The following is an 11334-nucleotide window of genomic DNA, read 5'->3' on the forward strand; positions in this document are numbered from 1 at the left end:
ACTTCTGCTGCAAAAGGGCAGGAGGCTGTAGAAATCCAGTAGCTTTCATTTTCTATATTTTTCAACCTCTCCTTCCCTGATGAATAGTGTATTTTGAATCCCAAAACTTTTCTGCCAATTTTAGACAGAAGAAATCTATCCTTTGCTTAGGGTGGTACCACATTCTCTTTGTGGAGGTAGTAAGTTAGGCTGGGTGAATTGGCTTGTGAATAGACCTTCAAGCATCCTCGATTTACTTGCTAATTTATAACTTTGTCTTTTTATTTGACACCACTAAGTCCTCAGCCTCTTTGGATTTCTGTGGAGTTAAGGTGGATCTCCTGAATCTTATTTTCCTTTTTACACACTTTAGGTTGTGACTTTCTGAGTCTTGCAAAATCAGTTTCACTTTTGCCTCTTCCTTCCATTTTCTCAAATTTGTTGAAATCTCACTTGCTACAGTAAATTCTCATCTTTTCATAGTCTGTGTGGTGTTTACAGCTTTTGGGTTTTTTATTTTGTTTTAATTGTCTTCATTTTCATTTTATTATAGTCTCTGATGAAAGGTACCATCTTTAATTAGAAAACATCCAGATACCGTATAAATTATTGTTTGCCTAAATAAAACTCAGTGTTTGCTTTGACATAGTAAAATAGTGCTTCCCATATTTTAACATGCATAAGTATCACTTGGAAATCTAATTAGAACTAAATTTGCAGAGTCCCGCCTTTAGTGTTTCTGATTCAGTAAGTCTGGGATGTGCTTTGAGAATTTGCTTTTCTAACAATTTTCCGTAGGATGCTGATGATTCTTTTCAACAGACCACATTTTAAGAAGCATTTGCTGAAAGAACTCTATTTTTTCAGGTATTGTGTAACAGTGCATCATAAGAGGAGGGTCATAGCACAAAGGATTAATTTTGAGTAGTAGACAATCATAGTGATTCTATTCTCCTTTGACTGACTTGTATAATTGAGGGCATACACAAATGTAAGCAGTAAACCCTTTCCTAGAAGCCCTCAAGAAGAGGGCTTTTGTGTATGTGTGTGTGTGTGTGTATATATATATATATATATGCATGCATACACACATAAATACACATGCAAGTATATAATATGCCTCTTTCTGTCTTGTATAAGGCAGTGATATATGGAATTATGACAGTTATCTTCAGATCACAGAATATGGGAGAACAAGTCTTAAGGATGGTGGATCCAAAATGTTCTACTTATCTTTCCAAGGGCACGTGAGGCACTGATGACCTGCTACACTCATGCAGGACTCACATAGCTTCAGATGACTCATTACGTGAAAGCTGGCTTGTGGTTATAAACTCTATAGATATTTCTCTTTGCTCTTGACCTGATTTCATATTCAAGCAAGCTTCTTTATTGCTCTTCTCTTCTGCATGGTGGGGTTTCTTTTTAATTTTATACTATGGTTGTAGTTCTTTATGATAATGGCTTTTTGTTTGAGCTATCAAAGTTTATTTGTAGTCAAAAATCATTGTACTACTGAGGTTTTATTTGTATTCCTTCTAAAATCTTTATTGCACTTAACTCTCTTTTCTGGCTTAGAATCAATAACTCTATGACTCCCACAGCTCCAAGGAAGAATTGATATAACAGAGCTTTATGGGAAACAGCAGAAGAAGGAAATATTCACTTTGAATCACTAGTCCTGACAACTGGGTGCCTGAATGTCACCTAAATTACAAAAATCTTCCTTTTTTTTTTTTTTTTGACAGAGTCTTGCTCTGTCGCCTGGCTGGAGTGCAGTGGTGCTATCTCAGCTCACAACAACCTCCACCTCCTGGGTTCAAGTGATTCTCTTGCCTCAGCCTCCTGACTAGCTGGGTTTACAGGCATGCACCACCATGCCCAGCTAATTTTTGTGTTTTTAGTAGCAATAGGGTTTCACCATGTTGGCCAGGATGGTCTCCATCTCCTAACCTCGTGGTCCGCCCGTCTCGGCCTCTCAATTTTTTATTAATCAACATTGGGCCAATTATATTGGGTAATGCTGGGGACATTACCATCAACTCCAAGACTTTAATAACAAATAAAATTTTAAAATTAGGCTATAAAACAATTACATGGAAATGTTCCTCTTTGTAACTGGAGGACTCTGCTTCACAGCATCATTTAGGAACCCAGGTTAATGGAAGCTCTGGTATCTTTAATATATGGCTTCCCAGGTGGTTCTGGGCTTTGACATTGAGTCTGCAGTCAAGATGGGACAAAAAGGATTGTATATGGGCAATTTTTATGAGCCACACATGAAATTGACACATATTTCTTCTGGTTCCATTGTATTGGTCTGAACTCAGTTGGATAGCAGCCACACTTAATGGAGAAGGAGGCTGGAGGATGCTGTCTAGTGTCTGCCCAGAAATACAAGGAAATGTGTTTGTGATTAATTAAGAAATATTTACACCATCTTCTGAAGATTTTCACTAAAGATTAAGGCCAAAATAAAAGTCCCTCTTTAACAAACTGTAGCCGGATATATGATCACAAGTATTTATAAAATCTTAAATCCTAGTGCTGTAACAAAAACACTTCCAGAAGTTTGTAATAACAATCATTTTTAGTAAGCCAGATTTTCAATACCCATGTTTTTTAGTCCCACTGAGAAAGAGAAAATGGACATTTTAGAGTAATAATGCATAGAAATTAGAACTGAACCTATCAAGATTTTCCAAGCACCATATTGCAAGAGAAAAATATAGAATACATAAGGAGGGTATTAATCCAGAAATAACGTTTCTGTGCTGACTTTGTGAAGGACAAGCCTTCTCAACTAAGTTTTGAAAGAAGAGTAGAAGATATTCAAAAGCAAAAGACAGCAACACAAGCAAAGGAAGGCCATGGTGTATTTTAAGAATACAAGCAGTTAAGTATAACTATAGTGCAAGATGGAGCAAAGTATGGAATTTACGGAGACTCTGGATCTTGAGGAAGAGACAATTAACTGTGGATCAGAATTATTGTTCTCTCTTTCATGGAATACAATTCTTGCTGAGAAGTGGCTGTCTAGCCTGGGACTGTATTTCCTTGCATAGAGGTGTGGTCACATGACTGAATTCTAGCCAGTTAGAATGTGAGAAGAAACAAATGTTTAAGTTCTAAGCAAGAATTTTTAATAGGTGAGCCTTCACTGCTATTTTCCATCCATTGGTTTGATGCAGAAGATGATGAGCTCTTAAGGGATGGCTGAACTACAAAACAAAGAATCTCTCCAATCTGAAATTCCACATGAATAAAAGCCGTCCATTAGTCAAAACTCTCACCTTGATAGTCATATCAGGGAGAAATAAATTCTGTTGGAAAATTTGTTATAGCAACTAGCACTATCCAAACTAATAATCCCTGGAAAGATTGGGAAGGAGTCACTGGTGTAAGGCCATATACCATGGAGAGGACATTGGCTTTCATCTTGGAGGATAGATTGAAAAATGATATAATTTTAAGTATCAGAAAGACATTATCAAGCTCTTGTTTTAGAAAGACTAAATTAGTGACATTGTGAGGAATGATTTGTATGATAGGAAAAACAAGCTGCTAGATCACTTTAGTTGCAATTCAAAATCAAAATAATGTAATCCTGAACTAAAATAGTGAGGTGATGTTAAGTAAAATTAAAAAGGAGGGAGGTCTCTAAGGGATTTTAGAAAAAGAATAGACCATGCTTGGCCACTCAATCAATGTAAGGGAGAGGAAGGAAGAGAATTGTCTTAAGAATATTTCCACGTTGGGCAATTGATAGTACACACACACACACACACACACACACACACACATATATGTATATATGAGGGAATGCAGAAGAAGATTTGGGGGGAGGGTCTGGTTACATTAATTTAGTTTGAGAGGCTTATGGGACATCAAAGTGGGAAAAACTGATAGCTTGTTAAGATAATCTTGCCTACCTCTTAGGAGTGAAACAGCTGTATGCACAGTAATTGAACCCATGGTTTAGACAGAGCAACACTGCTGAAATGTTATTGCATGAAGAGGAGGTTCAAGTATGGGAAATTGGGACACCTGTGTTTAAAGACCATGGGTTTGTTAACCTTTCCTAAAGCAAACTGAAAGGGAAGACCAAGAAAGATGTGTAAGAGAGCAGTGTGGTTTTTCTGAAACTAAGATGTGACAGACTTACATAAGGAAGTGATGAATGGTGTCACAAATTGTAAGGAAATAAAAGAAATTGTAGCTGTGGTGGTCAAGTCCTGCCTCACAGTTCACATAGTATCATGTCCTTTTGTTTGCACCTAATGACAGTGAAAGCATGCTTACATATACCTTGTGGTCAAACACAGTGTCTAATTGACTATGCTCCCCATCGCCCAGTTCCATAAAGAAAAAAAGTCAATAATCGGAAGATATATCCCACAATGTTATGCCACAATCTGAAGCCTACTGTGCCGATGCTATCTGGATGGAAAGAAAGTAGGATCTCACAGTGTAGTTTCTGGATTTACTAAAGTAGTTATCATTTTTTCTTCAGGCAGGGGAGAGAAAGAGAGAGCATTCTTTTAGCCAGCAGGAAGGGAGTGAGCATGCTGTTGCATCAGGTTTCTCTGGGAGGAGGCACAGGCTGAATCTATCTATGAGGCTAGCCAGTTGCAGCTATGGTTTTATCAGGCACCACCTGATGAACTTGACGCCTTCATTTATTCACTTTGCAAACAATTATCACTTACTACAAATCCAAACCTCCCAAACCAAACAGTTAGATTTGGGGCCTAAAGGTTTCTACTTATTTAGCCAATTGTTGAATGACCACCTTAAGAGACAAATATTATTAGGTTTAAAAGAAAAAAAGCCAGAAATCGAAGCAAAAAAAAAGAATTTTGATAGATTTCTTCTCACTTTTAGTTCAATATTTAAAAGTTTCTATGGGCTCTAACAATTAAAAGGCCACTACCAATTACAGAAAGGTCAATTTTATTTAAATAGTGGGGGTAGAAACTATATTTCAGTGGTTTGCAGAATAAAAGGGAAGATAATGAAATACAAACAAAAAATTTAGAATTTTTTTAAAGTTACTTCAATTACTATTAACCAAGCTTACTCAAAAGACATTATAGGCAAATATCATGATCACTAACCATAATAGGTAATGAAAACCTAAAAGGGGGATCACTTCACCACGAATCCAGTGAACTCAACATTTATTAATTGGAAACATAAATTTTCCTGGAGGTATCACAAGCAAAAAGAAGGGAAGAGGCATTTTAATATAAAATTCTGAGACCACTTTGAAACCCTATTAACTGAAGATCCTAAGATTCAGATATGAGATGTATTTGTCAGGGTTCTTCAGAAAATCAGGACCAACAGGAACCATACAGATGATACAAAGGATTTATTGTGAAAGATTGGCTACTGGGATTTTGGAGGCTGAGAAGCTCCATAATTTGCCATCTGCAAGCTGGAGACACAAAAAAGCTAGTTGTGTAGTTCCGATCCAAGCCTGAAGGCCTAAGAATCAAGGAAGCCAATGGTGTGGGTCCCAGAGTCTAAATGCCTGAGAACCACAAATGCTGATATCTGAGGGCAGGGGAAGATGGATGCCCTAGCAGAGGAAGAGAGGGCAAAATCACCTCTTCCTTTGCCTTTTTGTTCGACTTAGTCTATCCTTCAATGGATTGGATGTTGCCCACTCACTTTGGTGAGAGAGACCTTTACTCAGTCTACTAAATGCAAACAATAATCTCTTCGGGGAATACCCTCACAGTCTGTAAGAGATAGAAAAAACAATTTGTTTTTCCTATTCTCACACACTACTCAGCACTCAATTTCCGACAATGGATGTTTATGGGTTTTTCTTCACATGCCAAAAGGACACCAACTGGGTGTCCTGTAATTCAATTCAATTCTTACACTGTCCACCTGGAGTTAGAGTCAGATCCTGCAAGTTAAGGGATCAGTCCCCAAAAAATGCCACCCCCACTTCTGATGCCAATCATGAGGAATAGGTTGTCACTTATACTTCTTACCAACAGGCTGTAAATCAGGTTCTCATGACCCACTCCTAGGTTTGACTAATTTGCTAGGATGACTCACAAAACTCAGGGAAATACTGGCATTTACTGATTTATTACATAAATGAAGGATATGATAAAGGATACAGATGAACATATGAAGAGATGCACAGGGTGAGGTCTAGGGTAGGGAGAATGGAGTTCCCATAACCTCTCTGAGTGTGTTACCCTCTAGGTTCCTACATGAATTCAGCAGTCCTGAAGCTCCCCAAACCCAGTCCTTTTTTTGGTGGCTTCATTATGTAGGCATGATTCACTAAATCATAGGTCATTGCTTATCTACTCAACTTTCAGCCTCTCTCCCTGTGTTCCCAGAGGTTAGAGGTTGGGACTTTAAAGTTCCAACCTTCTAATCACATGGTTGTCTCTCTTGGTAACCAGCCTTCTCCTGAGGCTATCTGGGAGCTCACCAACAGTTATCTCTTTAGAACAAGAAATATTCCTATCATACAGTAAATTCCAAGGGATTAATGAGGGTCTCTGCATCAAGAACCTGGGTCAAAGACCAAGAATCTAGCAAGAGATGCACCTAACACTCCTATTGTTCAAGAAATTAAGAGAGTTTTAGGAACTCTGTGCTGGGATCCAGGGGCAGAAATCAAATATGTACTTCTTATTACCTCACAATATCACAAATCACACCCAGAAAGAATTTTACCAAATTTGCTTTTACGTGAACATTGATTTATATATCTACTTCTAGGATAAAATACATGAAAAATAAGATGTTTTTATTCATGAAAGCTGATATGTACTTAGATTATTAAGCTTCAAATTAGATGGCTAAAATGATTTTGAAGAAGTAAAGTAGTTTTGATAAATATAGTCTCTATGTATTTGTAAGCACATCTATATAATTTTTAAAATAATGAACTTAATTTAAAACTCTTCCTTACAAACATGAGGGCAAGGAACACCTGGCCCACGCAGGGCAGAAAACAACTTAAGGCATTCTTTTTTTTTTCTTTCTTTCTTTTTTTTTTTTATTATACTTTAAGTTTTAGGGTACATGTGCACATTGTGCAGGTTAGTTACATACGTATACATGTGCCATGCTGGTGCGCTGCACCCACTAACTCATCATCTAGCATTAGGTATATCTCCCAATGCTATCCCTCCCCCCTCCCCCCACCCCACAACAGTTCCCAGAGTGTGATATTCCCCTTCCTGTGTCCATGTGATCTCACTGTTCAATTCCCACCTATGAGTGAGAATATGCGGTGTTTGGTTTTTTGTTCTTGTGATAGTTTACTGAGAATGATGATTTCCAATTTCATCCATGTCCCTACAAAGGACATGAACTCATCATTTTTTACGGCTGCATAAGGAAGCGCTAAACATGGAAAGGAACAACCGGTACCAGCCGCTGCAAAATCATGCCAAAATGTAAAGACCATCAAGACTAGGAAGAAACTGCATCAACTAATGAGCAAAATAACCAGCTAACATCATAATGACAGGATCAAATTCACACATAACAATATTAACTTTAAATGTAAATGGACTAAATGCTCCAATTAAAAGACACAGACTGGCAAATTGGATAAAGAGTCAAGACCCATCAGTGTGCTGTATTCAGGAAACCCATCTCATGTGCAGAGACACACATAGGCTCAAAATAAAAGGATGGAGGAAGATCTACCAAGCAAATAGAAAACAAAAAAAGGCAGGGGTTGCAATCCTAGTCTCTGATAAAACAGACTTTAAACCAACAAAGATCAAAAGAGACAAAGAATGCCATTACATAATGGTAAAGGGATCAATTCAACAAGAAGAGCTAACTATCCTAAATATATATGAACCCAATACAGGAGCACCCAGATTCATAAAGCAAGTCCTGAGTGACCTACAAAGAGACTTAGACTCCCACACATTAATAATGGGAGACTTTAACACCCCACTGTCAACATTAAGGCATTCTTAAACCACAAACAGTAGCGTGAGCTATCTGTGCCTTAAGGACATGCTCCTGCTGCAGATAACTAGCCAGAGCCCATCCCTTTATTTCCTGTAAGGAATACTTTTAGTAAATCTTATGACTGGCTTGCTGTCAATAAATATATGGGTAAATCTCTGTTTGAGGCTGTCAGCTGTGAAGGCTGTGAGACTCCTGATTTCCCACTCCACCCTCTATATTTCTGTGTGTGTGTCTTTAGTTCCTCTAGCACTGCTGGGTTAGGGTCTCCACAACCGAGCTGGTCTCGGTACACGAATATTATTTTCATATGTATAATATTAATACAAGGAAATAATAATAGCATGAAGAATTTGAAAAGGAAAATCACAAATAAACTATTCTATATAGATGTCATTTACATAAGATGTTACTTAAAGTGAGAAATTAAGATAGCAATTTTCCAATGATTTGCCTTCTAGTTTGTACTGTCTTAACATGTTCAAAAATTATGAAGTAGTAGGATGAAAAATAAAAAAGACTTTATTTATTGTGACTTAATAGAAGACTCATGTTCAGTGTTCAGAATATGTTAATGCTCATAAGGGACTAGTGCAATAGTGACATGAAGAACAGAAACGGCAAACTGCCAAATCGAGGTGATGATTCTAGGGCAATATATCATATACCTAAGCTTTTCTTGAAGCTGCTTGCTATAGTTTGGATGTTTTTCCCCCAAACCTCATGTTGAAATTTAATCTCTAATGTTGGAGATGGGGCCAAAAGGAGGTGCTCGGGTCATGGGGGTTGATCCTACGTGAATGGGCTTTGTGCCATCCTTGTAGTAATGAGTGAATTCTCACTCTGCACTTCCCTCCTCTCTCTCTTGCTTCTTCTCTCATCATGTGATCTCTAGAAACACTGGCTCCCCTTCCCCTTCTGCCACGAGTGGCAGCAGCCTATAGCCCTCACCAGAAACAGATGCTGGCACCATGCTTCTTTTGCAACCTGCAGAACAGTGAGCCAAATAAACATTTTTTAAAATATATAAATTATTCAGTCTCAAGTATTCTTTCAGAGTGATGCAGTGGACTAAGTAATTTCTAAATTCAGATATTTCTAAAATGTTTGTGTTCAAACCAATGCTAGGCCCTTTAGGTCAATTTTATTTTTAAAGTGCAAAATTGTTAATTTGGCAAGGAAGTATGTAGAGTTAGACATATATATAAATAGAAGGCTAATTCTACAGATTTCTTAATTACCTTTTTATTTTATAAAAGCTCTATATATTACAAAGTAATAATAAATAGAACTTTTGTAAAATATGCAAATAATAAGAATTCCTAAAACCTTACCACATATTAATAACCTCTCAAACATAATGTGCTTCTTTCCAGTCTTCTCTGTGTGTGCAGTCTATTTGTATTTTTTTTTTTTTTTTCTTTTTTATTGATCATTCTTGGGTGTTTCTCGCAGAGGGGGATTTGGCAGGGTCACAGGACAATAGTGGAGGGAAGGTCAGCAGATAAACAAGTGAACAAAGTTCTCTGGTTTTCCTAGGCAGAGGACCCTGCGGCCTTCCGCAGTGTTTGTGTCCCTGGGTACTTGAGATTAAGGAGTGGTGATGACTCTTAACGAACATGCTGCCTTCAAGCATCTGTTTAACAAAGCACATCTTGCACCGCCCTTAATCCATTCAACCCTGAGTGGATACAGCACATGTTTCAGAGAGCACAGGTTTGGGGGTAAGGTCACAGATCAACAGGATCCCAAGGCAGAAGAATTTTCTTAGTACAGAACAAAATGAAAAGTCTCCCATGTCTACCTCTTTCTACACAGACACAGCAACCATCCGATTTCTCAATCTTTTCCCCACCTTTCCCCCCTTTCTATTCCACAAAACCGCCATTGTCTTCATGGCCCGTTCTCAATGAGCTGTTGAGTACACCTCCCAGATGGGGTGGTGGCCGGGCAGAGGAGCTCCTCACTTCCCAGTAGGGGTGGCCGGGCAGAGGCGCCCCTCACCTCCCGGACAGGGCGGCTGGCCGGGCGGGGGGCTGACCCCCCCACCTCCCTCCCGGACGGGGCGGCTGGCCGGGCGGGGGGCTGACCCCCCACCTCCCTCCCGGACAGGGCGGCTGGCCGGGCAGAGGGGCTCCTCACTTCCCAGTAGGGGCGGCCGGGCAGAGGTGCCCCTCACTTCCCCGAAGGGGCGGCTGGCCGGGCGGGGGGCTGATCCCCCCACCTCCCTCCCGGACGAGGCGGCTGGCCCGGCGGGGGGCTGATCCCCCCACCTCCCTCCCGGACGGGGCGGCTGGCCGGGCGGGGGGCTGACCCCCCCACCTCCCTCCCGGATGGGGCGGCTGGCCGGGAGGGGGGCTGACCCCCCCACCTCCCTCCCGGACGGGGCGGCTGGCCGGGCAGAGGGGCTCCTCACTTCCCAGTAGGGGCGGCCGGGCAGAGGCACCCCTCGCCTCCCGGACGGGGCGGCTGGCCAGGCGGGGGGCTGACCCCCCCACCTCCCTCCCGGACGGGGCGGCTGGCCGGGCAGAGGGGCTCCTCACTTCCCGGTAGGGGCGGCCGGGCAGAGGTGCCCCTCACCTCCCGGACGGGGCGGCTGGCCGGGCGGGGGGCTGACCACCCCACCTCCCTCCCAGACGAGGAGGGAGGACGCTCCTCACTTCTCAGACGGGGTGGCTGCCGGGCGGAGGGGCTCCTCACTTCTCAGGCGGGGCGGTTGCTAGGCAGAGGGTCTCCTCACTGCTCAGACAGGGCGGCCGGGCAGAGACACTCCTCACATCCCGGACGGGGTGGCAGGGCAGAGGTGCTCCCCACATCTCAGACGATGGGCGGCCGGGCAGAGACGCTCCTCACTTCCCAGATGTGATGGTGGCCGGGAAGAGGCGCTCCTCACTTCCTAGATGGGATGGCGGCCGGGCAGAGACGCTCCTCACTTTCCAGACTGGGCAGCCAGGTAGAGGGGCTCCTCACATCCCAGACGATGGGCAGTCAGGCGGAGACGCTCCTCACTTCCCAGACGGGGTGGCTGCCAGGCAGAGGCTGCAATCTCGGCACTTAGGGAGGCCAAGGCAGGCGGCTGGGAGGTGGTTGTAGCGAGCCGAGATCACGCCACTGCACTCCAGCCTGGGCGCCATTGAGCACTGAGTTAACGAGACTCCGTCTGCAATCCCGGCACCTCGGGAGGCCGAGGCTGGATCACTTGCGGTTAGGAGCTGGAGACCAGCCCAGCCGACACATCGAAACCCCGTCTCCACCAAAAAAATACAAAAACCAGTCAGGCGTGGCGGCGCACGCCTGCAATCGCAGGCACTCGGCAGGCTGAGGCAGGAGAATCGGGCAGGGAGGTTGCAGTGAGCTGAGATGGCAGCAGTACCGTCCAGCTTCGGC

This window comes from Pan paniscus, chromosome 2 (assembly GCF_029289425.2).
Source record: "Pan paniscus chromosome 2, NHGRI_mPanPan1-v2.0_pri, whole genome shotgun sequence".
NCBI classification, from domain to species: domain Eukaryota; kingdom Metazoa; phylum Chordata; class Mammalia; order Primates; family Hominidae; genus Pan; species Pan paniscus.